Below are 27,384 nucleotides of genomic sequence, written 5' to 3'. Positions count from 1 at the left end.
ACCACGAGTTGCATCAGCTGTTGGGAGAACCATCCATCGTTCACAACGCGAAAATCGGAAGACTGCGGTGGGCCGGGCACGTAGCCAGAATGTAGGACAGTAATCCGGTGAAAATGGTTCTCGACAACGATCCGACGGGAACAAGAAGGCGAGGTGCACAGCGGGCAAGGTGGATCGATCAGGTGGAGGACGACTTGCGGACCCTCCGCAGACTGCGTGGTTGGCGAAGTGCAGCCATGAACCGAGCTGAATGGAGAAGTCTTTTATGTGCAGCACAGGCCACTCCGGCCTTAGTCTGATGATAAATAAATAAATCAAGGAATGCGAATTCACAGCACCCCCTTCACTTTTAGGTGAAGCACAATGCGTTCACATAGAGAACCAAGCAACCAATCATTCACCAGAAATCAGAAGATTCGCAGATCTACCAAACACGAGTCACCAAAAATCAAATCATGTCAACAACGGAGTGGGGTCCGTAAACCCCTGGCAAGTCCCCGTACCGGCCCCGACCTTAGATGTTCCCATTGTATGGACTGAGTCTAGGGCGGCCGCTGGTGCGGGGAAGAACATGCCTCCACAGGCAAGTACCTCCTCTATTTTGCAACGACGAACATCCTCTGTCTCCGATTCTTATTCGGTAGAGAACCAAACAACCAGCCGTTCACCAGAAATCAGAAAAATCAATACACTACAAGACAGCAGACCAACTTAAAGACCCAACTGTCATGAAAAGTGTGTTTTGCAATGGAATATACCAGCATGTGGCGTAGGTTTCCTGAATTCAAGAAAATTGTTAACGACAACCAACCGATAACAATCTGTCTCCAGGAAATGATGACGGATAAAATCGACAATTGCCTAATAAACAAATACCACTGGAACATAAGCAGCCGTCCGGAGAATCTCGGAAAGGGAATTGTTGGTCTCGGAATCCGCAAAGACATCCTTTTTCAAGCAATTGGTAATCCGATATACCAGCATTGGAGTAATGAAGCACAACCATCGTTTCATTTTATGCTCCTCACACACTCAACAGTCAAGAATTGTTTGACGCAAGGATGTTATCGATCATTTAGCAATCTGCGTTCAATCATGTAGCAGTTTGTCAATAACTCATTTCAGAGGCTAAATTTAAAAATGTATTGTATGGTGAACTTCGCACTAGAGAAGGTTTTTCCACAACTCTGCCCAACAGGTCTATGCATGATTTCCACTATTAACAGAGTTAAGGCGCCAGTTACAGTAAATCATACTAAATGATAACAAAATATCAATCATTTAGTAGAAGTTACTGCTACTAGAGCGCTATAGCTCCGTTATTAGTGAAATTTAAAGAACTGTTAGACAGAGTTGTAGAAAAACCTTCGCACTAGTAGTCACCATACAACACATTTTAAAATTTAGCCTCTGGTATGTGTCATTGACAAACTTCTCCTTCTTCTTATTGGCATTACATCCCATTCATTCATTCTCGTCCAAATTGATAAAATGTCTAAGTGTCCGAAATTTAACGTGGACAGGCTTTAAATGATAAAACGAAGATTATTAAATGATCGATAACATCCTTGAATGACTAATTCGTTTAATTAGTTTAATTTCGTTCAATTTCGACTCCGTATACCCAAAAAACAAATTATTGTACAGTTTCTGTAAGGTTCTTATGGAGAACTGTATTAAAATCTGCCATCCGTTGCAACGGATTGCGTTGGTTGGGTGTACTCTTGAATCTCCCTTCCTTTTTCTGTGGAGATTTTAATGCTGCTCATGAAGCATGGGGGGGGGGAGAAGGGTCATTTGGCCGAAACTTATTCGGCCGGAAGCCATTTGGCCGAATGCCACTAGGCCGAACAGATCATTAGGCCGAAACCCATCTGGCCGAAAGGGTCGTTTGACCGAATTTGGTCATTTGGCCGAAAGAATCGTTTGACCGAATTTGGTCATTTGGCCGAATGGGTCATTTGGTCGAAAGGGTCATTTGGCCGAAAGGGTCGTTTGGCGAAAGGATCATTTGACCGAAAGGGTCGTTTGGCCAAATGGGTCATTTGGCCGAAAGGATCATTTAGCCGAAAGGATCATTTAGCCGAAAGGGTCATTTGTCCGAAAAGGTCATTTGGCCGAAAGGTTCATTTGGGCTAATGGGTTATTAGGCCGAAAGGGCTTTGGCACAGTTCGTCGAATGACGTTTCGTCGAATGACATTTCGTCGAATGACGTTTAGTCGAATGACATTTAGTCGAAAGGACATTTGGTCGAAGGAACATTCAGTCGAATGGACATTTAGTCGAATGAAAACTTAGTCAAATGGATATTTTGTCGAATGGACATTTGGTCGAATGGACATTTAATCGAAAGGACATTTAGTCGAATAGAAATTCAGTCGAATGTTGAAAGTGTTTATTCGGTAATAGATAATTAGTTAAATGGAACTGTTGATATTTGAATAAATAATCGACAAAATACAGGGATTAGAGAAATTCAGTGGACGCGAGGAAGTTCAATCAGCAGCGGAAGAAACGAATACGGAAGCCAATGATGATTTTTCACTTGAGCGAACAGAAACTTTTGGAGACACTGGTGGATTATGAAAAATTGAAAACCTACACAAATAGCTAAATATTAAGTACTGATGGTGAAATACAGTCGCCTCGCTACATCTCGATATTGAAGGGACCATCGTGATAGGGAGAGATTGAGGAATGGAAGGAAAATTGAAATGACTACTCGAGACAGAAAAGCTTGTTGCTATGAAAAACGACAACAAAACAAGTGACGTTTACTGTTGTTGATATGTATCTTATTGTCCAAAGATGGTCTAGTAGCCTAAAAATTTGACCATATCGACATAGGGAGAGTTAATTCTGAACAAAATATGAACAGAACACATCGAGATAGAGAGATATCGAAATGTAGAAAGACCAAATGTATGTAAAATGAAGGGACTGAGGAAACTAATAAAATAGGCAGAGCTATGCGTTAACACGTCTTTATTGAACGGAAGTATGGTAGAATTAACAGAAATGAAAATGTTATAAATCATGGCATATTGCGTTTCTAACAATTAAGTTGCTATTAGAAACATGATCGGTTGCCAACTCAACACCTCCGCTCAACCGAAATAGTCCCAGTTTGTTCCGTAGATATTCGAACGGTCCTTTAGCTAAGCTAAGTCTGTTGGTTTGTAGAGTATTTTGAAGAAACTTTCATGAATTTTCTCTCGAACAAAGTTGTATCGAATGTCGATATGTTTCATTCGTTTGTGATCCCTTGGTTCTTCAACAATCCGGATGCAAGCTTGATTGTCCTCGAACAGTGGTATTGGTTGAATGAATGCAACTCCAAGCTCCTCGAGCAGGTTCTTGAGCCAGGTGGCATCACATGCAGATTGACTCAAAGAAATGTATTCGGCCTCCGTTGATGAAAGCGACACAGTTGCTTGTTTTCTAGTCATCCACGAGACGGTACTTCCAAACACTCGAAATCACCCATATCGGACATCTCGAACTACTTTGAAAGATTGCGCTTGAATCTATGCACAAGGTCTATTTCGTCCGAGACAAGGATGATATCATCGACATACAGCAGAAGGTAAACGACAGATCCACCCGTCCTCAAGTAGTACAAACAGGTGTCCACTCCGGAGCGCTTGAAACCGAGCTTTGTTACAAAGGTATGGAATCGATCATTCCAGCTCCTCGGGGCTTGCTTTAGGCCATACAGTGCTTTCTTGAGACGACAAACGAGGCTTGGATTCTTGCAATCGAGACCTTTCGGCTGCCGCATAAATATTTCTTCCTTCAGGTTGCCGTTGAGGAAAGCAGTTCGAACGTCCATCTGGTGGACATGGTACCCCTTCTCTTTCGCCACCGCCAAAAGTGTCCTCACAGTGGTGATTTTAGCTACAGGTGCGGTGCGTACGTCTCGAACCCTTTCCGTTGCGAATAGCCTTTCGCAACCAACCGCGCTTTGTAGCGATCAACATTTCCAGCTTCGTCACGCTTCACCTTGAAAATCCATTTGCATTCTTCAAGGTGTTTTCCCGCAGGCTTCTGAACGAGTTCCCACATGTCGTTCTTCCGGATTGATGCTAGTTCACTATCTATAGCTGATTTCCAGTCGCTTCGTTTCTTCAGTTCTCTAATGGTTGTTGTTAAGTCCTCAACGAGCGCCTCCGCATTCAATTTTTTTATTTTATTTTTTTATTTTTTTTTATTTTATTTTGTCAACCAACGTAGACTAGTACATATACATATACATGTTTGTTTTTGTAATGCTATAGTATAATTAAATAATAGGTTTTTTTTAGTAAAGTGATGTATAATTTTGATTTTGAATTTATATTGCTGAATTTGTAATGTTTGTTCTTTGGAAATACTGTCTAATGTTATGCCGAGACATTGTTAAGTCAATAGTTTCGCAGTGTTGATTGTAAACGGCCATCATTCGGTTGAGAGGCCCAAATTTGGCGTAATTTTTTCGGCAGTGGTTGGTTAAAAATAATGTTCTATGACGAAGTAGCCGAGAAGGTATGTAAAAGTTAAATTTCGATAAAATTTCAGTTGAATCAACACGTTGAGAAACTATATCGTTAACAAATGAAACCGTTGCACATTCTCGACGCTCTTTCAAAGTTTGTATATTTATAAGCATGCAACGTGCTTCATAAGATGGAAGAGGAAATGACGTTCAACCTAATTTACGAAGAGCGTATAATAGAAATTGTTTTTGTACTGACTCTATTCTTTCTTCATGTGTGGTTGTATAAGGCGACCATACAATGCTACAATATTCCAGTATAGATCGTACATATGAAGTATATAGTGTTTTGATTGTGTAGGGATCCTGAAAGTTGAAGCAAAAACGCTTGATAAAGCCTAGCATATTATTAGCTTTGTGGATGATTGTGTTATAGTGATCAACAAGAGTTAGTTTCGAATCTAAAATCACTCCTAAATCCCTAACTCTTTCGTGTCTTTCTACAGTATTGTTCCCTAATACAATTTGTGTATTTGGTGTTATTCTTTTTCTGCTGAATGATATTATGTTGCATTTCTTAACATTCAGTTGCAATAGGCTTTTTCTGCACCATGTATAGAACATGTGTATTTCATTCTGGAATATGATTATGTCGTCTTCATTTTTTATTTCCATAAATAGCTTTATGTCATCGGCATAAATTAAAATCTTTATATTTTTGAGAATGAAGGTAATGTCATTTACATATAATATAAATAAAAGAGGGCCAAGATGAGAGCCTTGTGGAACTCCTGAAGTGACTTGAATGGGATTTGATTTCTTTCCGTTAAATTTTATTATTTGTTGCCGGTCTGTGAGATAAGATTCAAGCCATCTAAGGAGTCCTGGCTCAATTCCAATTTTCTGCAATTTGAAGAGTAACATTGGAATGTCAATACGATCAAACGCCTTGCTAAAGTCAGTGTATAGAGCTTCCACGTAGTTACCATTATCCATTACATTAAGAGAATAGTCAATGAATTCTATTAAATTTGTAGCGGTAGAGCGATCTTTGAAAAATCCATGCTGCTTATTCGTAATTCTGTTTTAAAATGGTGAAAATAATTTATCATTGATAACATAATCAAAAAGTTTTTAAATGCAAGGGATAATGGCTATTCCACGGTAATTATGAATGTCCAATTTTTGCTGATTCGAAGATGGGCACAAGATAGGAGCTTTTCCATACCCTGGGAAGAAAATTTCCGGATTCTAATGACAATCTGAAGAGCCAAAACAAAGGTGCCGTCAGCTCTTTAGCCAGACTCTTTATAAATATCGGTGGAATACCGTCAGGGCTAGGGCATTTAGATGCATCTAAGTTTTTAAAGCATTTAGAATATCGTTCACCATGATCTGATTAACACCGATATCCCTAGCGAATTCTGGGATAGGCGCAAAAAAAATCTAGGTCGCGATCTTGTTCCGAAAAGTTGGAGTATATTTCTTGGAAGAAATCTCCAAAAAGATTACAGATATCTTCCGAGCAATTACCGACGCGTTCGTCTAAATACATGGTTGACGGAAAATTGTCTGATTTTAATTTTGATTTTACGTAATTGAAGAAGTTCTTTGGACATGACTTTATTTCGTTTTCTGTTTTCGTGTTGTGTTCTTCAAATGCTACATCAATTGCTAATTTTAATTGATCGCAGATGTTCAAATATTTTTCCAAATTTTCATTCGTCTTGTCTAGCTTGTAAGTTTTATGTAATTTTTGTTTGCGATTCTTTAAATTTTTTATTTGCCTATTGTACCAAATTGGATATTTTGAATTTCCGCTCCGTCGTTTTCTTTTTTTTGGACCTCGTCAATAATAATATCAAAATAATGTTATAAAAGACATCAACGGAAGATTCAATATTACCTTCATTCTCTAAAATTTGCTTCCAGTTAAATCTACTTAGCTTATGTCTTATGTTGTCATAGTTTGCTTTGTTGTATTCAAGGACTTCTTCAAAGTCACAGTCGCTGGGTTTTTATATTCATGAACGAACACAGAGTATTCGATTGCCGTGTGGAATGTTTCGTTTTTCCATAAGGGATTCAATGATTTAGTCACACAGAAATCTTCTTGAATATTGGTTAGTAGGAGATCAAGGTAACAGTTCTGTTGATTTTTAATGTGATTGATTTGGTTAAGTCCTAGGCTAGCAGTTCTGTCAAATATAAACATAAGTGTTTCATTTTCCCCAGCGACTGGAAGTAGAATTTGTTCGTTCTCTGAATCCGGAATAAAGTCACCGGTGCGTTGGTTAAAGTCTCCGTAAATATGTACTTTGACTTCAGGTAAAGTCCCGATAAAATTTCTTCTGCAGTTTTTAAAAAACTTTCATAAGATGTTGTTTGCGCATGTTCCGGTGGGAAATACACAGAGGAGAAAACATGGGTTTCTCCTGCAATGTTAGATTTCACCCAAACATGCTCAAAGTTCTTATATTTTTTTGTAGTTATTATTTCTGAATCAAAATTGCTAGAGATTGCGATTAGAACTCCACCGCCAGACTGTTTTGGATTCTAAGAAATCGCGATCGTCCCTGAATACGTTAAAGCTGCTTCCAAAAAGTTCTTCACTATTCACGCTTTCATCCCAGCTGGTTTCAGTTGCCAAAATAACCGAGAAGGACGAGCTTAAGATGTTAATATGAATTTCCTTCATTTTAGCTGGGCTTTTCATGCGATTGAAATTTTGACAGTAAATCAAAACTTCAGTGGCATTCTGTTTTGATGAAGAACTTGTTGGAAGCACGTTGGTTGTTAAAATATTTACCCGTTGGTCGATAAGATAGTGCTATTTTCTTCAGCCGAAGAAGGCGTCCTTACTTGCGAAAATTTCCGGGGAAGGAGAGTGGTACCTCGTTGTGCTCTCCGTAGTTGCTGCAGGCGATGTGTCCGCTCGCTGGACAGGTATTGTCGGTATGACTGTAGATCAGCTGCAGCTTCTGCTGGCCCAATTCCGTATTCCTGATGTACTTGGATGAATATTTGATGTAGATGTTCTGGTGCCGTCGGAAGTCCTTCAGATGCAAGGAGCATCCTTAAATTCATACAATAGCAGACTAGTCCTTCATGTATGCCAACCGGAAAACCTTCATAATCCTCGGGTCATGTAGTCTGGCTTTAATAAAACGGCCGTCTCCTTCGGTGGATTGCTGAGTCAGACGGACGATGGGTGGTCTCATCGGATCTAACTCAAATTGGCTGTCAGGATTCGGTAGTTGTGTTTCCTGTTGTTGTTGTTGTTGCTGATATATTTGGTGTTGTTGATGATTTTGTTCTTGTTGTTGTCGTAGATGCTGTTGTTGTTGTTGCTGGTGCTGTTGCTGAAGGCTTTGCAGATTTCCGATATTTGGTTCACTCTGTTGGTTGAGGATTGGTGGAGGTGTGGGTTTTGTTTTTTTGGCCGGGTTTATCGTTTCACCTTTTTTGAAATTGATGAACGATTTTGCAGCAGGAGCAGAGAAAGCTGCAATTGGGTGGTCTGTAGATGCTGGGGGTCCGGAAAATTGATGCTTTGCCATTACGAGCAGCTGTTTGTCTGTAGATTTGTTGTTATTGTTGTTGTTTTTGCTGGTGTAGGAAGTTGTAACGTTGTTTTTGCTTCTTATTGGTGGAGCTTTTTGTTTATGATGTCTTTTACTGTTAGTCGCCTTTTCAGTCAATGGATTATTGGTGAGGGTGTTTCTGGAGATTTCATGCTGCCGGTATTCTTCCAGTTTTTTCCAGTCTGGGCTCCAGCTGCATTTTTTTCCTGGCAGAAAGCATTTCCAACCAGCTTTATTGAGGTGAGTCCGACACGTTCAAACGAGTTCTTCAGAGCGTCCCATGCTTCTTTAGCTGTCTTTTTGTCTTTCACATAGTCCAACTGATCCTCTGCTATTCGATGAATTAGAAAGTTTTTGCACTTACGGTCTCTAGCCTTGCGCTCGTCGAGTTTTTGCTTTTTCTCCGTCTTCCGGGAGCTCCTTCGCGTAATCCTCGTCCTAAATGGCATTCTCCAGACAGTCCAGAAGATTCTTGTCCTCCATCCAAACTTCTATTCGTAACTTCCAGTTACCAAAATTGCTTCCATCGAACAGCCATTACAGCTTTTCTTCTCCCATTCTATCGTGTATTACTTATTTAAAAAAATAAAGGGCCCATAATCTAATAAAATAGGCAGAGCTATGCGTTAACACGTCTTTATTGAACGCAAGATTAGGTAGAATTAACAGAAATGAAAATTTTATTTATCATGGCATATTGCGTTTCTAACAATTAAGTTGCTATTAGAAACATGATCGGTTGCCAACTCAACAGAAACCATCGACATAGATATAGAACATCGAGATGTAAAGAGTCGACAGTTTTCTCTATTCTTTTTTTCGGCACATGGTCAAAAACCAATAATATCAATGTTATTTTGCCAATACTTCATCGTAGTCGGCTTTGGAACACTTCGTTGATTGGCATTTGGTCGCATGACATTTGGTCAAATGATACATAATAATTTATGTTTATGCAACAAATAAACAATAATTAGTTCAGTATAACATTCTCTTCCAAACATAATTCGTTAATTATTGGCCAAAAAATTAATTTCGATCAAATGGTCATATGACCTTATGTCTATTTGACGTCATGTCTAATGACAAAACATCATTCGACTGAATTTCTTTTGACAAAGGGGTATAGATTCATGTTAGTCGGTTGGAGGGGTTCACCAAAGTAAATATCCAGTCGGGAATATTCTCGGCATATTCACCGTTTTCGTATTATTTATTCTTTTAATGAACCCAGTATTTTTTTGGACAATTGGAGAAATAATTATGTGATTATTAGAAACACCGCAATAAATCATATTATTGTTTTTGAGTAAAGTTCATTTCTTTCAAATATTCATTCGACGGAACTTCATTGGGCTAAATGTACCAAGATTATTAATTCGAAAATCCGCTTTCGACCAAACGCCATTCTACCAAATGTACGAAGATTCTTCATTCTAAAATCAGATTTCGACCATTCGACGTAGTGTCATTTTGACCAAACGTCATTCGACCAAATGTCCTACGACTCTAGTGGACTAAAATAAATTTTCGACTAAATGTCCCTTCGACCAAATGTTCATTCGACGTAATGTCCTTTCGACCAAATGTAGTTCGACTAAATGTCATTCGACGAAATGTCTTTCGACGAAATGGTATAGATTCGGCCGCAAGGGTCGTTTTGAAACCGTTCGGGGAATGTTCTGGAGTTTAGCTAAAACGGTGACTTAAGCGCTACTCTCTAAGAGAGACCACCGGTCGTGTTTGGTTTGCCCGACTTTTGGAGACCTTTTCCTCAGGAAAACTTCTCTAACGGTTCGCGGAATAATAATCAATTTCGTAACGCATGCACTATTTCTGATTCTCTCTTAACGAAACGAAACTTAAGGAACGTAGAAGGAGTGTTCACTCATTCGAGCAATAACGAAAAACGTAATTTAATTTAGTGAGAGTGTTTATTATAGTTCAGTCATTAAACGTACTGGAATCCAACCAAGCATATACAAATTTTCAATCAAACTTAATATATTTTAGATCATTCATTCGTATTGAACACGAGTAGAACGTAAGGAATGGAAAAGAGCAAACATGCCCATGGCCATATAATAAAAAACTTTTCACGTAGGTACCTGCGCAGAATTTTGGTTGACGGGATCGACGAGGCTTTCTTTGTCTCGACGATGGCGACGATAACTTCGATGGCGGTAACACGATGGCGGTGCCCGGCGTGCCCGTACTGCGTATTGACGCACAGCGATGAAGATGACTCGTGTGCGATATGGCCGATCTAAAGGTGCGGAGTGAGTGGCGGCTGGAACGGCCGGCTTCGCGTACCTATCCGGTTCACCGAACGGGAAGTGGTGCGTCCTCTATTCTTTGGTTAGAATCGAGGTTCATGGCGTGCAGTTGACGACACGCTAAACACTAACGAACCTGTACTATCTATATCACTGGTCCGAAAATGTAACGGAATGGACCTTTCCGTCGGCAGTTAACGACCGACGTGGAATATTCGCTACGATTGACTTAGCGACCTCACTCACCTCCGTTTGGCAACCTACTTGAGGCGGGCCTTCGCTGGCACACGGGTCGGACAGTCCTCGGACGGTCGACGTATGAAGTCATGGTAGAATACCACGAACGGAATCTCGATGAGACGATGAATGCCGCTGATTAGCGACAGAAAATCCAGCCGTACGAAAAAAGCGCAGGGCGCTGCGTGTCCAACACGAAATCACATTAAGTTTAAGGAATTGCTCAACATAATTAGATTTAATTACCTCTTTTTGTATTATTTCACTTTACTAAAATTATCTGAGCAGAAAACGCAATCGATTAAACCTCGGTCCACTAAACTAGGAAGAAAAACACAGAACATTTAACACCACTTATTTTTTTTAAACTCACTCACTAATTTTACCTTCAAATTAAACTAAAATTACTCAAGCAAAATCTTAAACTTTCAAGAACTGAACGTAAGTATTTTATTCCCACACTTCTGCTCTCCAGCCGATTCGTAGACGAAATGAGTCGTACTTGCGCCAAGAAATTTTGAATCTTTTGAAATCATTTTACTATTCAACTATTCAAACCTGAGCTATCATACAATTTGATTCCAAAGCATATTCAAATAAAATTGCGCCAGCCGATTAGCATGGCGATCGGAGGCATGGCGCCTGTTTACCGCCTATTTGCAGCTCACATGCGTGCCATAATGTGTTGAGCTTTCATAACAAATACTATAAACATGAAATTGATACAGGAACGAACAGATTTTACGAACGCAAACGAAACACGATCACAAATTAAAACAAAATTTATTTTGTTAAGATAATTATTTTGAGCTTTTTAGTGGAATGTCTTCACTTGTCATAAGACGAGTTTGTACAATCCCATTGAATTCCACCACTTAATTGTATCTTGACAGATACGTATTTCGACCTCAACAGTAAGGCCGCCTTACTGTTGAGGTCGAAATACGTATCTGTCAAGATAAAATTAAGTGGTGGAATTCAATGGGATTGTACAAACTCGTCTTATGCCAAGTGGAGACAAAATTTATTTCTATTCAAACGGTTCTAACTGAATATTTTTATTTAAATTTCTATGGAAATAAACGTAAAACGTTACATCACCCCAAGCATTTTTATTTGCAACGCTTTACGGTCTAGGCAATTTTCGGTTTGGAAATTGTCTCAACTCCCTGGGCATAAAAGTATCATCGTGCTAGCCCCATGATATACGAATGCAAAAATGGTAACTTGGCTTAAAAACCTCGCGATTAATAACTGTGGAAGTGCTTAATGAACACTAAGCAGCGAGGCGGAAATGTCCTAGTGAGCAATGTAATGCCAATAAGATGATGATTGGCTCTGAAAACAAGTTCATAAATAACTTTCTCAAGGGACGCAATGCACGAGTTAGCTTCGCTGGGCATTCATCGAAATCTTTTAATCTAGAAAACGGAGTTCCACAGGGAACCGTCCTCTCAGTGTCCTTATTTTTGCCATAAAAATGTCACTTGGAGGGCGCTAATCTTTTACTTCAAAAAGTGAAGACCACAAGAATACCAGGAATCTACTTCGACCGAAAATATTTTTTTAACCAACACGTTAAAAAAATAAAATAAAGGAAGACTGTCTATCTCGTTTGAGCCTACTAAAAGCAATATCCAATAGAGCAGATCGTAAAACCCTACTGTACAAAGGTGAAGCAACAATTGTTTCCAAGCTTCTCTACGGAGCAGAGGTTATGAAAAAAGATAACTTCATAAATCTTACGCCCATCTGTGTGTGTGTCATCCTCTATCCCTCACCCAGCTGGGGGTGTTGGTCAAGTAGTACTACGAATAATTTGATCATATCTCATGCTCCTTAATGGTGCCCTTTTCGTTATGAAGACTAGTGCTGTAAAAAGAAATCACTGCTTAAGCAAGAAGGGTGTCTTCAGGGAGTGTAGGGGATGGGGATGCACTAGCTAGCCATAACAGGTACAGCAAAACATCACAAGGACGCCCTTATTCGTACTGACTACTCAGGGAGTAGAAGGTATAGAAGAGCCACCGCAGCCAACTAAAGCGTGAACCGGATACCTGGGACTCCCACAATATCCGCGGCAATAGTAGCAAACGATGCCCTGTACGTATTTAGTTTGCAATATATGAAGAACGGAAATATAATACAAATAAGGTATCAAAAATATAATCCAATTAACTCTCTAATTCCCAAGATCGCTTTTAGACTCATGTTTTAGTTTTCAAATAACTTTAATCCATAATTCATTTTGTTGACATTGAAGTCAATCAATGTGTATTTCAAAGTAACTTGAAGCTTAAATAAAAAATCATAGCAATTTTTATGAAATCTGTATTTCGTGAGTTGATTTATTTTCATATTTTAGTGTTCAAATTCGTATTACTTTGATTAGTGAAATATTTGTGGATAGTATTCTACAATTAATCCGATATCATAAAGAAGTTAGGGACAAAAGGTCGAAAGACAAAAGGTCGAAAGGACAAAATGTCGAAAGACAAAACGTCGAAAGACAAAAGGTCGAAGGGACAAATGGTCGAAAAGGACAAAAGGTCGAAAGGGACAAAAGGTCGAAAGGACAAAACGTCGAACGGAACAAAAGGTCGAAAAGGACAGAACGTCAAACGGGACAAAAGGTCGAAAGAAACTTAAGATCAATAAGATCAAAAGGTCGAAAGGGACAAAAGGTTGAAATGGACAAGGAACTGAAACGAAGAAAGTCAATCTAGCACCAAAGTTGCACTGCACAGTTAGCAAAAACTCTGCTCTTTTATTTTTCACTATTTTTAATAATTAAATGAAATTCATTCGATGAGTACAACTAATAGATGGATGTTGAGTTTTCTAAATGTCACTTCGATCTGTCAAAATGGTGGTGTATTTTCAATGCGTGCGCCTGCGTGGCTGCGGAGTACACTATTTTGACAGATCGAAGTGACATTCAGAAAACCTAGATATCCATCTATTATTTGCACTCATTGAATGAATTTTATTTAGTTGCCAAAAATAGTTTAAAATATAAGAGCAACATTTTTGCCAACTGTATAGGACAACTCTGTCTCGCGCAATACAAGTTTTATTCATTTCCTAAATGAACAATCTTTTTTATCTCTAACAGAACTATCTAGATATTCATAATATTGTTTCACAGTAATTACTCCTTCTTTGAAAATTGCTCATTCTTCAACTTTGTTTGATATGATGAGTGTGTTATTTCTGCTTGAAGATAAATGAATTTCATAAATTCTTTTGGAATACAGCCAACTTGCTATCAACTTGTTCTTGATCGACCTTTTATCCCTTTCGACTTTTTGTCCTTTTCGACCTTTTGTCCCGGTCGACCTTCTGTACCTTTCGACCTTTTGTCCTTTCGACCTTCTGACCCTTTCGACGTTTTGTCTTTTCAACCTTTTGTCCTTTCGACCTTTTGTCTTTTCGACATTTTGTCTTTTCGACATTTTGTCTTTCGACCTTTTGTCCTTTCGACCTTTTGTCTTTCGACCTTTTGTCATAGATTCATCATAAAGAGCTAAAAAGATAGATAATACTTTTGGTATGATAGAAATTATGTCCAAGTATGAAAAACTATTGCAGCAAAATTCTTAAAATTCAATGAATTTGACAAAAAGGAAGTAAAAAAATGGAGCGAATACTGACATTTGGGTCTTAGAGGGTTAAAGGAAATAATTTGAACTTTCTCACCAGATTCAAGTGTCCGTTGTATTCTTCTCCATCAACCAGCTGCGCAATTCAGCAGGATACGCCAACAACGACGACCGCAGAAACGAGTTAAGGAGTTCGTTCCAAGGGTTTGTTCATTTATTGGAATAGGGCTCTGTTCCGCGGTGTGGAATCGGCATGTCAGTTTAAAAAATGTGTCTCCTTCCGGACGCGAAACACTATTCTTATTTATCACTTAGAGTGAAAAAAAACACAGGACGAAAAGCGGGCGAGAAAAAAAAAAACCGTGACAGGAAATCTAGTGTCAACCGTTCGCGGCGAAGCCTACTCGATTCGTCTCATAAATCTCACGCCCATCTACAACCAAATCATTCGACTAGCCTCCAGAGCCTTCCGAACGACACCCATACCCCCTAATGCTCGTCAAATCTGGATACCTACCCTTCCAGCATCGTGTAACAACTTCGCTTGTTAATAAAGCGTGCTCTATTCTGGAAAAATGCCCAAAGGTAGGCAAAGGTAGTTAATACACTGCTGTTAAATGCGCGAGCATCAAGTCTCAGAATGAACTTCGTTGACGTCAACTCGCCACAATGCCGAATATGATTTATTGTCATAAGTGCGGTGCTCCAAATTTTTATGGCCCCCCAGCCCAAAACAAGTGGCGGAAGAGGCGGGGGGCGGTAGGAAAGGCTCCGGTAGCAGGTGGTCGACCTGCGCCATGAAATTGAAGAGTTGAAACAACTGCAACAGCAGCACCAGCAGGACGAACAGGAACCAGGGTTGCCAAATGAAAATCTGTATTTTTTTCCAAAAAAATCTTTTCATCTATATTTCTCACTCAAAAAATCTGTATCTGTATCTGTATTGTGCTGTAATTGCCGCTAAATTGTGTTGTTTATTGTTGTGCCGCTATGTATCTGTAGAAAAATTCATAGAAATTTAAAAATTTTAAATGATGAAACATATCCTATACGACAGGATGGCGCTTTTATTATTTCTAGACCAACATTTGAAAAGGGTGGAATTCCATTAACATGAAACCGAGAAAATTGCTCTCCAAGTTTCGAGCTTGTAAATCAATTTCTATTTAGTGAATATTCAATAAAAATTGAATTTTTTGCATATTATAGATGAAAACTACCTTTCTCTTCGATGTGCTGTGCCAAAATAGGCAGCTAAGTGTATATTAGCTTCAGAAATGGAAATTACATGCACTACGCCCAAAATCAAAGTCTGACTGGAAATACGCCATGGAAATTAGTCCTGTTACCAACTGCCTGTGTTGTTTCGCCCAACGTTTCACCGATAAATTGCCTACTTTTAGGTTATTTTTGTACAGCTTGAATTGCGTAGCACGTTATTCTCAAGAAATAAACCAATTTAAAAATTAATTTCTAAGCTTTTCATCATAGATTAGGAGAAAAACAGGTTTGATTTGGGGCCACGTCTGTATTTTCTATATTGGGGTACATTTTACGATTGCGAAAAATTGAAAAACATCACGAAAATATGATAGACTTGAACGTTTGATATCTCAGCCATTTCTCGATGGATTCTCTATTTTCATGGACCATTCGATCAAGGAAGAGTCAATTCTTCATATCCAATGTATTAAATAAAATGTATTGATAATTATTTATTATTGATAATTTTCTAACAGTTTCGCAATGGGTTTCGGTGAATCAACCATTCATTCGTGACATTCGCTGTAAAATGAACCGATACATATAATAAAGTTCAACTCACCTTTGTAGAAAAAAAAGTAAGAATTGTTCTTTTAGAGTTTTTTTTTCGCTATTTATCATCACAAAGATGTAACTAAAAGTTACGAGTCACAAATTACGTATCACAAAATTGAACAATAATAAATCCCCTCCCCACGCCCCATCGTAATTTTTGACGTAAACTACGTCTAAGGGGAAGCCTCAGATACAGGGTGCAAAATGAAAATTTCCAATTTGGGGACCGTCACGAAATCATGTAAGATTTCAAACGGTAATAGCGTCTTTATCTTTCGATGGATTTTCGACATTCGCTTATCAATCGATTCGGAAACTCTCCAGCAATTTGCCAATTCTATTGATACTATTGATTATCAACGTTAAACTATTGAAAATGTTATTTCTTTTCAAACCGGGTGAAAAATTCAATCCCGTTCATAAATCCCCAACACGGACATCAGATTGCAGTAACGTACGGGCCTTTTGATCAACTGCTTCGTTTTCCCTGTGTATAAAAAGCCCCGTGTTTCGCGTGCGCGCGTCATTTTCATTCTGCATGTCACGGAGAACGGACGATTTCGTTCGCACGGGAGGGCTCGTTGATTGAGATTTATGAGTCATGATGCGGATGAAATTTTTCGTCAGGTGGTGGTGGCGGTCGTGGCAACAGCAGTACATCTTTACATCCGTGTTTCCAATAGCATCGTTGAATCTGGCAATCAACGTCGTGCTGTTGATGAGGCACATAAGTGGAAATTAATCGGTTCTTTTCAGGACCACCATTATGTTTGGGAGGAAGGGTAAGTTGAAATATGTTTTTGACGTAAACTACGTCTAAGGGGAAGACTCAGATACAGGGGGTTAAACGGAAATTTCCAAATTCGAGACCGTCGCGAAATTAGGATAGATTTCAAACACTAATAGCGTTTTTATCTTTCGATGGATTTTTAATCACTTACTCTGCAGAAGTCGAATGATGGATTGAATCTTATGAATTTTTGCGTTACTGCTGTCGATTTTTTGCAACAATCTCATGAATTTACTCTCAGTCAAACCAAATTCCTCCAATGAAAAATTTAATGCCCTGAAAAGGACAGATTTCAGATCATGCGGATTTTTAATCACCAACACAACAGCAACCATTCGATGGTCAGAATATCACAAGAGTATTTCACTCAAATGTAGATGCTGGCTCTATGGCTCTACCGCTACACTGCAACAGATTGCCATCGTTGGATTCTCTGTCGTAACGATCCTGTTACGAGCGCTACCTACGCCATCGGTGGGAACGAAGAGCGTGCGTCAGAAGGAGAAGCTGCAAAAATGTATTTGCATGGATGGAAATTGAATCTTAAACAAGTAGCAGTCTATCTACTAAAATAATAATCTTGAGGGGAAATTTCACTGGTATTGATGTTATCCATGCGAAAAATTTTTTGTAGCGTCCCTCACGCACGGTCGTGATTCCGCCACCGACGGAAACTATCAGCCTTCACCAAGCGATTAATATGAATTTTGATCAAAATTCGTCTCGCCTCAAATTATGGCTTAAGAGCTGCTTTCACTGATGACACTTCACACGCAACCGTTGCAGAAATAAACACCACCATATCCGCCATCGTAGAGACACGCAAGAAAATTCCATCCGAGTGCTGTTGATGCTGACGACGACGACCGCGCGACCCACACCATCGCCGGGAATAAAATTTCCAGTAGGAGCTCCGCCGATACCGAAGGTGGTACCATGGTCTGGTCTCCGCGACATCTCGAACGAAATGGCCCGCGCGCGCGGAAGAGCTGCTTTCTTGTAATCAATAAAGTTGAACCTGTAGCCACGCCCCTTTGGTGAGTGTTTGACGGTTACACAATATTTGCAGTCATACCGGACAACAAAGAGGAGGGACTAATGAGCCATCTTTATTGGTTATAAGAAAACTGCTCTCCCACGCGCGCGTGGCAGCATTCACGCTCCCCCAGTTCGAGACAGCAAAATGATGATTTGGCAAATGAGTGGAATGATCCGTTTTAGCATTACAAATTCAAGCGTAATGCATTCATTTAAAATCGCAGACGATTTCGTTCGCACAGGAGGGCTCGTTGATTGAGATTTATGAGTGATGATGCGGATGAAATTTTTCGTTCGTGGTGGCGGTCGTGGCAACAGCAGTACATCTTTACATCCGTGTTCCCAACAGCATCTTTGAATCTGGCAGTCAACTCCGTGCTGTTGATGAGCCACATAAATGGAAATGAATCGGTTCTTTTCAGGACCACCATTTGTTTGGGAGGAAGGTTAAGATGAAATAATTTTTTGACGTAAACTACGTCTAAGTGGAAGACTCAGATACAGGGTGTAAAACCGAAATTTCCAAATTCGAGACCGTCACGAAATTAGGGTAGATTTCAAACGCTAATAGCGTCTTTATCTTTCGATGGATTTTCGACATTTGCTTATCAATCGATTCAGAAACTCTCCAGCAATTTGCCAATTCTATTGATACTATTGATTATCAACGTTAAACTATTGAAAATGTTGTTTCTTTCCAAACCGGGTGAAAAATTCAATTCCGTTCATAAATCCCCAACACGGACATCAGATTGCAGTAAGGTACGGGCCTTTTGATCCACTGCTTCGTTTTCCCTGTGTATAAAAAGCCCCGTGTTTCGCGCGAGCGCGTCATTTTCATTCTGGATATCACGGCGAGCGGACCAGGGCGTCCAGAAGCGGTCCCAGTGACAACGGCTGTCTCAGCGGTGTGGTGGTGCGAATGAAATTTCATCCGTGTCCCATCTTCGGCGGATCTGGCAATCGACGGCGTTCGTTGAGCCGAATCATCGGATGGCAGTCGCGCAGCCCAGTGGCTGCTGATAAGGCACATAAGTGGCAATTAATCGGTTCTTTTCAGGACCATCATTATATTTGGGAGGAAGGTTAAGTTGAAATAATTTTCCTAAAGTGCAACCGTTAGGAACTGGAAAATTCTTCGGTGAAATTTTCTAGCGTAATTCGGAGTTGTATGATTTTAGTGATTGAGAATGTTGATATTAGACGAAATTTCTTCATAGAACAAAGCATAATTGTTTGGCATCGGTAGCGGAATCATAGCATTAGTGCCGGTCCGAGCATAGGCTGTCATCGGAAGATTGCTACAGCAATTTATTCACTAATGTGGCGTTTGCAACGATTTGGATGTTGTCGGCACAACATGAAATTTTCCCGCGAGACTCTAATTTTGTATTTTTCCTGTTAATGATTGAAAAAGAAATCGGTTCCGAGATGCACTTTATTCAAAGCGCAACGCTAACGTCGGTAGTTGAATCCCAAGTAAGTATCGGAAGGAGACCATGCTAACAATTGATTCGCATTATGACTGAAGAAAATTGTATGGTGTCAGTATTGATGTTTGCTACAGATTTTTTGACGTAAACTTCGTCTAAGGGGAAGACTCAGATACAGGGTTTAAAACGGAAATTTCCAAATTCGAGACTGTCATAAAAATTAGGATAGATTTCAAACGCTAATAGCGTCTTTTTCTTTCGATGGATTTTCGACATTTGCTTATCAATCGATTCGGAAACCCTTCAGCAATTTGCCAATTCTATTGATACTATTGATTATCATTATTGCTTAATTTTTTTTCTACAACAAATATGATTTTGAAAAAGTATCACCGCCCCGTGCTTACTCGCAATCTACATGCTGATACATTTCCAGTTACATCAAACTACTGAAAACCGAAATATGCCACTCCAAAATTACGAGGTGACAATATTAGAAATAGATAAAAGATAGGAAAAATGACACGGTGTGTAGTGCCTCCCCGAGTCACCTTAAGGGAAGATCTTTTAATTACGTAACGCAAAAATTGGGCATTTTCAACCCCTCCCTCCCCCCTATGTCACACTTTTTGTATGAAGCATCTAAAAATTATGTATGGGTCGTCATACTTCGCCCAACTAAGAAAACTGCTCTCCCGCGCGCGCGAGGCATTTAATTTGAAATGTCGTGGAGAGCGGTTCCATCATCGGCAGAGTTGCCGAGTGTGTCGTGGATCATGTGGTCGTCGTCGACATACTTGTTTAGTAAACTTGGGACTTCGATCAAATTAAATGAAGATGTAGTTCGATTCGTGGTTGGTAAACTAATCATCTTTATTGTCAATCTTATTGAATAGGAAACTTCTTAATTCTAGTACATCATTATTTCTTCATTATGCTTTCTCTGTCTATGGAGTGAGAAGCTAGGAACAACTATTTACTAATTTACCAATCAGAGAAGCGTAAATCGTAAAGGCAATAACCGATACGTAAACATAGTCATATCGAAGGGCGTGTTCACTTTGGTTGCGTTGGAGTAGGTCAGTTGTGTAAAAGAAAGAACATAATTGCTCAGCGCTCTAGGCGACATGAAATATGAATCCAAGGGATCGTGAATGAGTCATGTTGTCATTGAAGAAAACCAGCGCCTTGCTCAAGTTACCAGCACTTGTGTGGTATGGGAATCGATAGGTGTAAAGTGACATGACACAGAATTATTCTTGGAAATGTTGTATGTCACCTAAAGGAATTTATTAGTTATGGAACGTTGTGTTCCAGATGAATTCATGGAATTGTTGTATTCCACTTGAGTGAATGTGAAGTAAGCGCATCTGACTTGCGCGTGGGAACATTCTGAAATTGAGCTGCATGTTTGCTCTGTTGGAAAACGACAAGATCTCTAATTTATGATCTTTGAAGATGAAAAGGATATTTAGTATGCTACACCATCCCCCTTTGGGTGAATGATGCAATGAAATGAAATCATTCAATTGTTGTCAACATATATCGAGAAAATTTCAAAAAAAAAAATGTTGTTCCAAATCTTCTTTACAATATTTATTGATACACTACACTTTTTATTTTGTTATTACTAGGAGGGAAAAAAAAATAAAATCAAACTTAATTTAAATCTAACCGAATTGCGCACTTCTTAGCTATTGCCAAGAATTTTTACCTATCTCATTTTTGTTTATTATTTTTTGAAGTTCAAATTTTTTTTTTCTGAGATTAGGCTCGGTATTTTTAACACTTCTTAAGCTCTAATTAATCTATTTTTATGTACTAATAATGATTGATTTGTCTGTAAATGAATTATCTCGCAATTTGGTTCATTAACGTTTTGACCCTATATGGACCTCTATAAAAGGAATCTAACTTTTTCTATTTTCGTTTTTAAGATACACTAAATCTCCTATATTTATGTTTATTGGATTTACAAATTTATCTGCTAATTCTTTTCGTAGATGTTTTTGCTCTAAAAGTTTTTGTTTAACTATTTCATGAGATTTTTGCAATTTGTATTTTATTTCTTTACTGTAAAGATCAAAATTGTAAACAGGTTCAATGTCGTTAGCAAATGTTTCCTGAGGTAGTTTAGCCTTGACTCCAAATACAAGTTCATAGGGTGTATACCCATGTTCTGTATGTGGGGTAGTGTTATAAGTAAATGCGTAGTATTGTAACCAATCATCCCAATCAGATTGATGGTTATTTACGAAAGATCTCAGGTATTCATTCAAACACCGGTGATTTCTTTCTAACGAACCAATTGTCTGAGGGTGATATGCTGTTGAAAAAGTTTGTTTGATTTGTAATAATTTACATATTTGATCAAGAACCTCGTTTTTGTATTCGGTTCCTTGATCTGATTTCAATTCTAAAAATATGCCGTATATTAAAATAAAATTGTCAACTAAAGCTTTCGCAATCACGTTAGCTTCTTTAGTTGGAATTGGTATTAAAATTATATACTTAGTCAGTTCACATTGTATAGTGACTGCATATCTATTGTTATTACCAGATTTTGGAAGTGGACCTATTGTATCAATGGATACCACTTCAAAAGGTTTTGATGGTGTGTTTGTAATCATTAATTTCTCTTTCGTGTGTTTAGTAATTTTATTCAATTTGCACAATTCACAGGCCTTGATGAATTGAGCTATTGAACTTTTCATGTCTTTCCAACTATATATTTCTCGTAACTTTAGGTACAGTCTGTGCTGCCCTATGTGTCCTCCGGTAGGTGTTGTATGATGTTTATTCAAAATACTTTGAATTTCACAAAGATCACTAATGAACTTTGGTGGATTAAATATGATTATTTGTAGACTTTTCATTGTTTCAAGAACTAGTTCTTTAAATGATTCTTTGGGTACCCATTCAAAAATTTTATCATGACTTGATAATGCAATTTTATATATTTTCTTCATTTCCATTCCTTTTTCCAACACTGAAAGTGCAACCACTAATGATTGTCTTATGCTTTGCAAATGTGTTGTTATTCGTATTATTATGTTATTCTTCTGCGTTCCTTTAAAGATTGTTAATATCAATTTATTGTTCTCAATTGTACTTCGAAGTTTTGGTATTTTCCTCGTCTCAGTCTGGTTTTCAGTAGTATAAATAGTGAGTTGATCAGACTCGCTATTGTCTTCGTTTTGTCGATAACTCTTGTCAAGTTGCTCTTTGTTTTGTCTAAGTTTTTCATTCCTTTTCGTGTCATTGACCTTGTATTAACGATAAATATATTTTCTGTCTTTAAATCCTCTGATGTTTTTGGTATACGTGATAAAGCATCCGCTGTAACGTTTGTTTTACCCTGTATATACTCAATATTGAAATCATACTCTTCCAAGTCCAATCTCATTCTTGTCAGTTTGGACGTTGGATTTTTCATGTTGTATAAGAATACTAACGGTCTATGGTCTGTATAAACAGTAAATTTTCTTCCATACAAATAGGCTCTGAAATAATTTATAGCCCAATGTATTGCTGTCAGCTCTTTCAAAATAACTGATTTATTTTTTCACCGGGAGTAAAACTTTTACTGGCAAACGCAATAGGTAAATCGTTGCCATCAATAATTTGAGATAAAACTGCTCCACATCCCACGTCGGACGCGTCAGTTGTCAAAATGAAAGTTTTTCTGAAATCAGGATACTGTAATAATTTTGGTGACATCAAAACGACTTAAGAGCTCTAAAAGCATCTTCGCATTGAAATGACCATTTAAATTGTGTATTTTTCTTTAACAATTGATTCAACGGATACGCAATTGTTGCAAAATTTGGTACAAATTTTCGGTAGTAGTTGCAAAAGCTACAAACCGTCTAACTTCATCACTACTTTGTGGCTTTGGATAATTTTTTATAGTTTCAAATTTTGAATCATCAGGAAGAATACCTTTATCGGTTAATTTATGACCAAGATAAGTGACTTCTTTGTTGAAAAATTTGCATTTTTGTAAATTCAATTTTAAATTATACTCTCTTATACGATCAAAAACTTTGGTTAAATTATGAAAATGATGTTGTATAGAACATCCAATAACAATTATGTCATCAATATAGACAAAAGCATGTTCTGGTGTTAAACCAGCCATTGCGATCGTCATCATTCTTTGAAAACTATTTGGACTTATATTTAATCCAAACGGTAATCGTGTAAATTGATAATGACCTGTCTGGGTCGAAAAAGAAGTAAATTTTCTAGAATTATTGTCTATCGGAATTTGATGGAATCCAGACATTAAATCTAGTGTTGTAAAATATTTTGCTCTACCAAGTTGATCCAGAATAGAGTCAATTCTTGGTAAAGGAAATTTATCAGGAAGAATCTTTTTATTTAGCTGCCTGAAATCTATAACTAGGCGCCATTTTTAGTATCATTATTACTCTTTTTAGGTACGAGTAATATTGGATTATTATAAGGTGATATTGAAGGTTCAATAATGTTTTCCTTCAACATCTTGTTAACTTGTGTTTGAATTTCTTCACTTTGAGAGTGAATAGTTTTATAGTTTGGAATATAAATTGGAACTTTGTCATTCAAATGTATATTTTGTTCATAGAAATTATTGATAGTAATCGATTCATCAGGTAGTAAAAAAATGTCAGAATAGTTTGTTATTAATTTTTTTAAATCATCCTTTGCATAGTCAGGAACATTTGTCATATCAATTTCTTTTAAAATATCCTGGTTTCTTTTGACGTAAACTACGTCTAAGGGGAAGCCTCAGATACAGGGTGCAAAATGAAAATTTCCAAATTGGGGACCGTCACGAAATCATGTAAGATTTCAAACGCTAATAGCGTCTTTATCTTTCGATGGATTTTCGACATTTGCTTATCAATCGATTCGGAAACTCTCCAGCAATTTGCCAATTCTATTGATACTATTGATTATCAACGTTAAACTATTGAAAATGTTATTTCTTTCCAAACCGGGTGAAAAATTCAATCCCGTTCATAAATCCCCAACACGGACATCAGATTGCAGTAACGTACGGACCTTTTGATCCACTGCTTCGTTTTCCCTGTGTATAAAAAGCCCCGTGTTTTGCGTGCGCGCATCATTTTCATTCTGCATGTCACGGAGAACGGACGATTTCGTTCGCACGGGAGGGCTCGTTGATTGAGCTTTATGAGTCATGATGCGGATGAAATTTTTCGTCAGGTGGTGGTGGCGGTCGTGGCAACAGCAGTACATCTTTTCATCCGTGTTTCCAACAGCATCGTTGAATATGGCAATCAACGTCGTGCTGTTGATGAGGCACATAAGTGGAAATTAATCGGTTCTTTTCAGGACCACCATTATGTTTGGGAGGAAGGTTAAGCTGAAATAATGTTTTGACGTAAACTACGTCTAAGGGGAAGACTCAGATACAGGGCGTAAAACGGAAATTTCCAAATTCGAGACCGTCACGAAATTAGGATAGATTTCAAACACTAATAGCGTTTTTATCTTTCGATGGATTTTTAATCACTTACTCTGCAGAAGTCAAATGATGGATTGAATCTTATGAATGTTTGCGTTACTGCTGCCGATTTATTGCAACAATCTCATGAATTTACTCTCAGTCAAACCAAATTCCTCCAATGAAAAATTTAATGCCCTGAAAAGGACAGATTTCAGATCATGCGGATTTCTAATCACCAACACAACAACAACCATTCGATAGTCAGAATATCACAAGAGTATTTCACTCAAATTCAGATGCTGGCTCTATGGTTCTACCGCTACACTGCAACATATTGCCATCGTTGGATTCTCTGTCGCAACGATTCTGTTACGAGCGTTACCTACGCCATCGGTGGGAACGAAGAGCGTGCGTCAGAAGGAGAAGCTGGAAAAATGTGTTTGCATGGATGGAAATTAAACCTGAAACAAGTAGCAGTCTATCTACTAAAATAATAATCTTGAGGGGAAATTTCATTGGTATTGATGTTTTCCATGCGAATAAATTTTTGTAGCGTCCCTGACGCACGGTCGTGATTCCGCCACCGACGGAAACTATCAGCCATCACCAAGCGATTAATATGAACTTTGATCAAAATTCGTCTCGCCTCAAATTATGGCTTAAGAGCTGCTTTTACTGATGACACTTCAGACGCAACCGTTGCAGAAATATACACCACCATATCCGCCATCGTAGAGACACGCAAGAAAATTCCATCCGAGTGCTGTTGATGCTGACGACGACGATCGCGTGACCCACACCATCGCCGAGAATAAAATTTCCGGTAGGAGCTCCGCCGATGCCGAAGGTGGTACCATGGTCTGGTCTCCGCGACATCTCGAACGAAATGGCTCGCGCGCGCGGAAGAGCTGCTTTCTTGTAATCAATAATGTTGAACCTGTAGCCACGCCTCTTTGGTGCGTGTTTGATGGTTACACAATATTTGCAGTCATACCGGACAACAAAGAGGAGGGACTAATGAGCCATCTTTATTGGTTATAAGAAAACTGCTCCCCCGCGCGCGTGGCGCAATTAGAGATGTCGTAAAATTCCGATTAATCGATTAGTAACTAATCGATTACTCTCGATCCTTGTCGATTATTGAATCGATTAATCGTTGGATAGTAATCGATTCAAAATTAATCGATTATCAAAACGATGAATCGATCAATCGAGGTAATCAATTAAATTGCGACATCCTTATGATGTTGTAAAATCCTGATTATTCGATTAGTAACTAATCGATTACTCTCGATTCCTCTCGATTAATGAATCGATTAATCGTTTGGTAATAATCGATTCAAAATTAATCGATTATCACAACGATGAATCGATTAATCGAAGTAATCGATTAATTTGCGACATCTCTAGGCGCAATCAGCTTCATTCCAGCTCAAGACAGCAGCACGTACGGACGTGTTTTTTGCTCGCGCAGTTTTGACGTAAACTACGTCTAAGGGGAGACTCAGATACAGGATGTAAAACCGAAATTTCCAAATTCGAAACCGTCACGAAATTAGGATAGATTTCAAACGCTAGTAGCGTCTTTATCTTTCGATGGATTTTCGAGATTTGCTTATCGATAGATTCGGAAACTCTCCAGCAATTTGCCAATTCTATTGATACTATTGATTATCAACGTTGAACTATTGAAAATGTTATTTCTTTTCAAACCTGGTGAAAAATTCAATTCCGTTCATAAATCCCCAACACGGACATCAGATTGCAGTAAGGTACGGGCCTTTTGATCCACTGCTTCGTTTTCCCTGTGTATAAAAAGCCCCATGTTTCGCGTGCGCGCGTCATTTTCATTCTGGATGTCACGGAGAACGGACCAGCGCGGTTCCAGCGATAACGCCTGTGTTTGGTCTGTTGTGGTAAAAACTTATGGACGATTCAAATCAAGCCCAACTCAGCACCTAAAAACTCATGGATGAGTTGAATCATCGTATGTTTTCTGTATGTATGTAGAATCACGAGCGCGCGTCAAACGGAGAAGCTGCAAAAATGTATTCGCATGGATGACTATCTACTAAAATTATATGTCTTTCTCTGAATCGGGATCTCGTGATTCTACTACCGACGGAAAACAATCTGCCATCACCAAGCAATTAAGTTTTACTTTGATCAAAATTCATCTCGCCTCAAGTTGTGACTTGAGAGCTACTTTCATTGATGGTAGCCAATTGTTAGTAGGGGAAATTACGGCTTTGGCAGGTTTTGTTCTATTATTGTCAGGGGGTTTTCCGTAACTAAATATGCTCAAATTTGGCCTAAACATTCTTTGCATATCAAAGAATATTGTGGCCAAATTTCATAAAATAAGAGTAATTTTGTAATACTCATGGATAATGGCACTAGATTCTCCATTTCACCAAACTGTTTCACGTAGTTTACGTCGGGCGGTCGTGTCTTGTACACAACCCTTATGATTTTTTGTATAGAAATCCCTAACCGATTTTATCGCAATAGGTTGTATTCGATAGTGGCTACAACCTAGTTGATCACTATTGAATTTATTAATGATTGGTCATCGCATTAAAAAGTTATGAAGAAAATGGTTTATCGAACCATGTAAAATTGGTGTATTGGCTAAACGTGAGAAAAGCACTACAAGGTGAATTAATGTGGGTT

The sequence above is a fragment of the Armigeres subalbatus genome, chromosome 1 (assembly GCF_024139115.2).
Source record: "Armigeres subalbatus isolate Guangzhou_Male chromosome 1, GZ_Asu_2, whole genome shotgun sequence".
NCBI classification, from domain to species: Eukaryota; Metazoa; Arthropoda; class Insecta; order Diptera; family Culicidae; genus Armigeres; species Armigeres subalbatus.
This window is presented reverse-complemented; position numbering follows the sequence as displayed.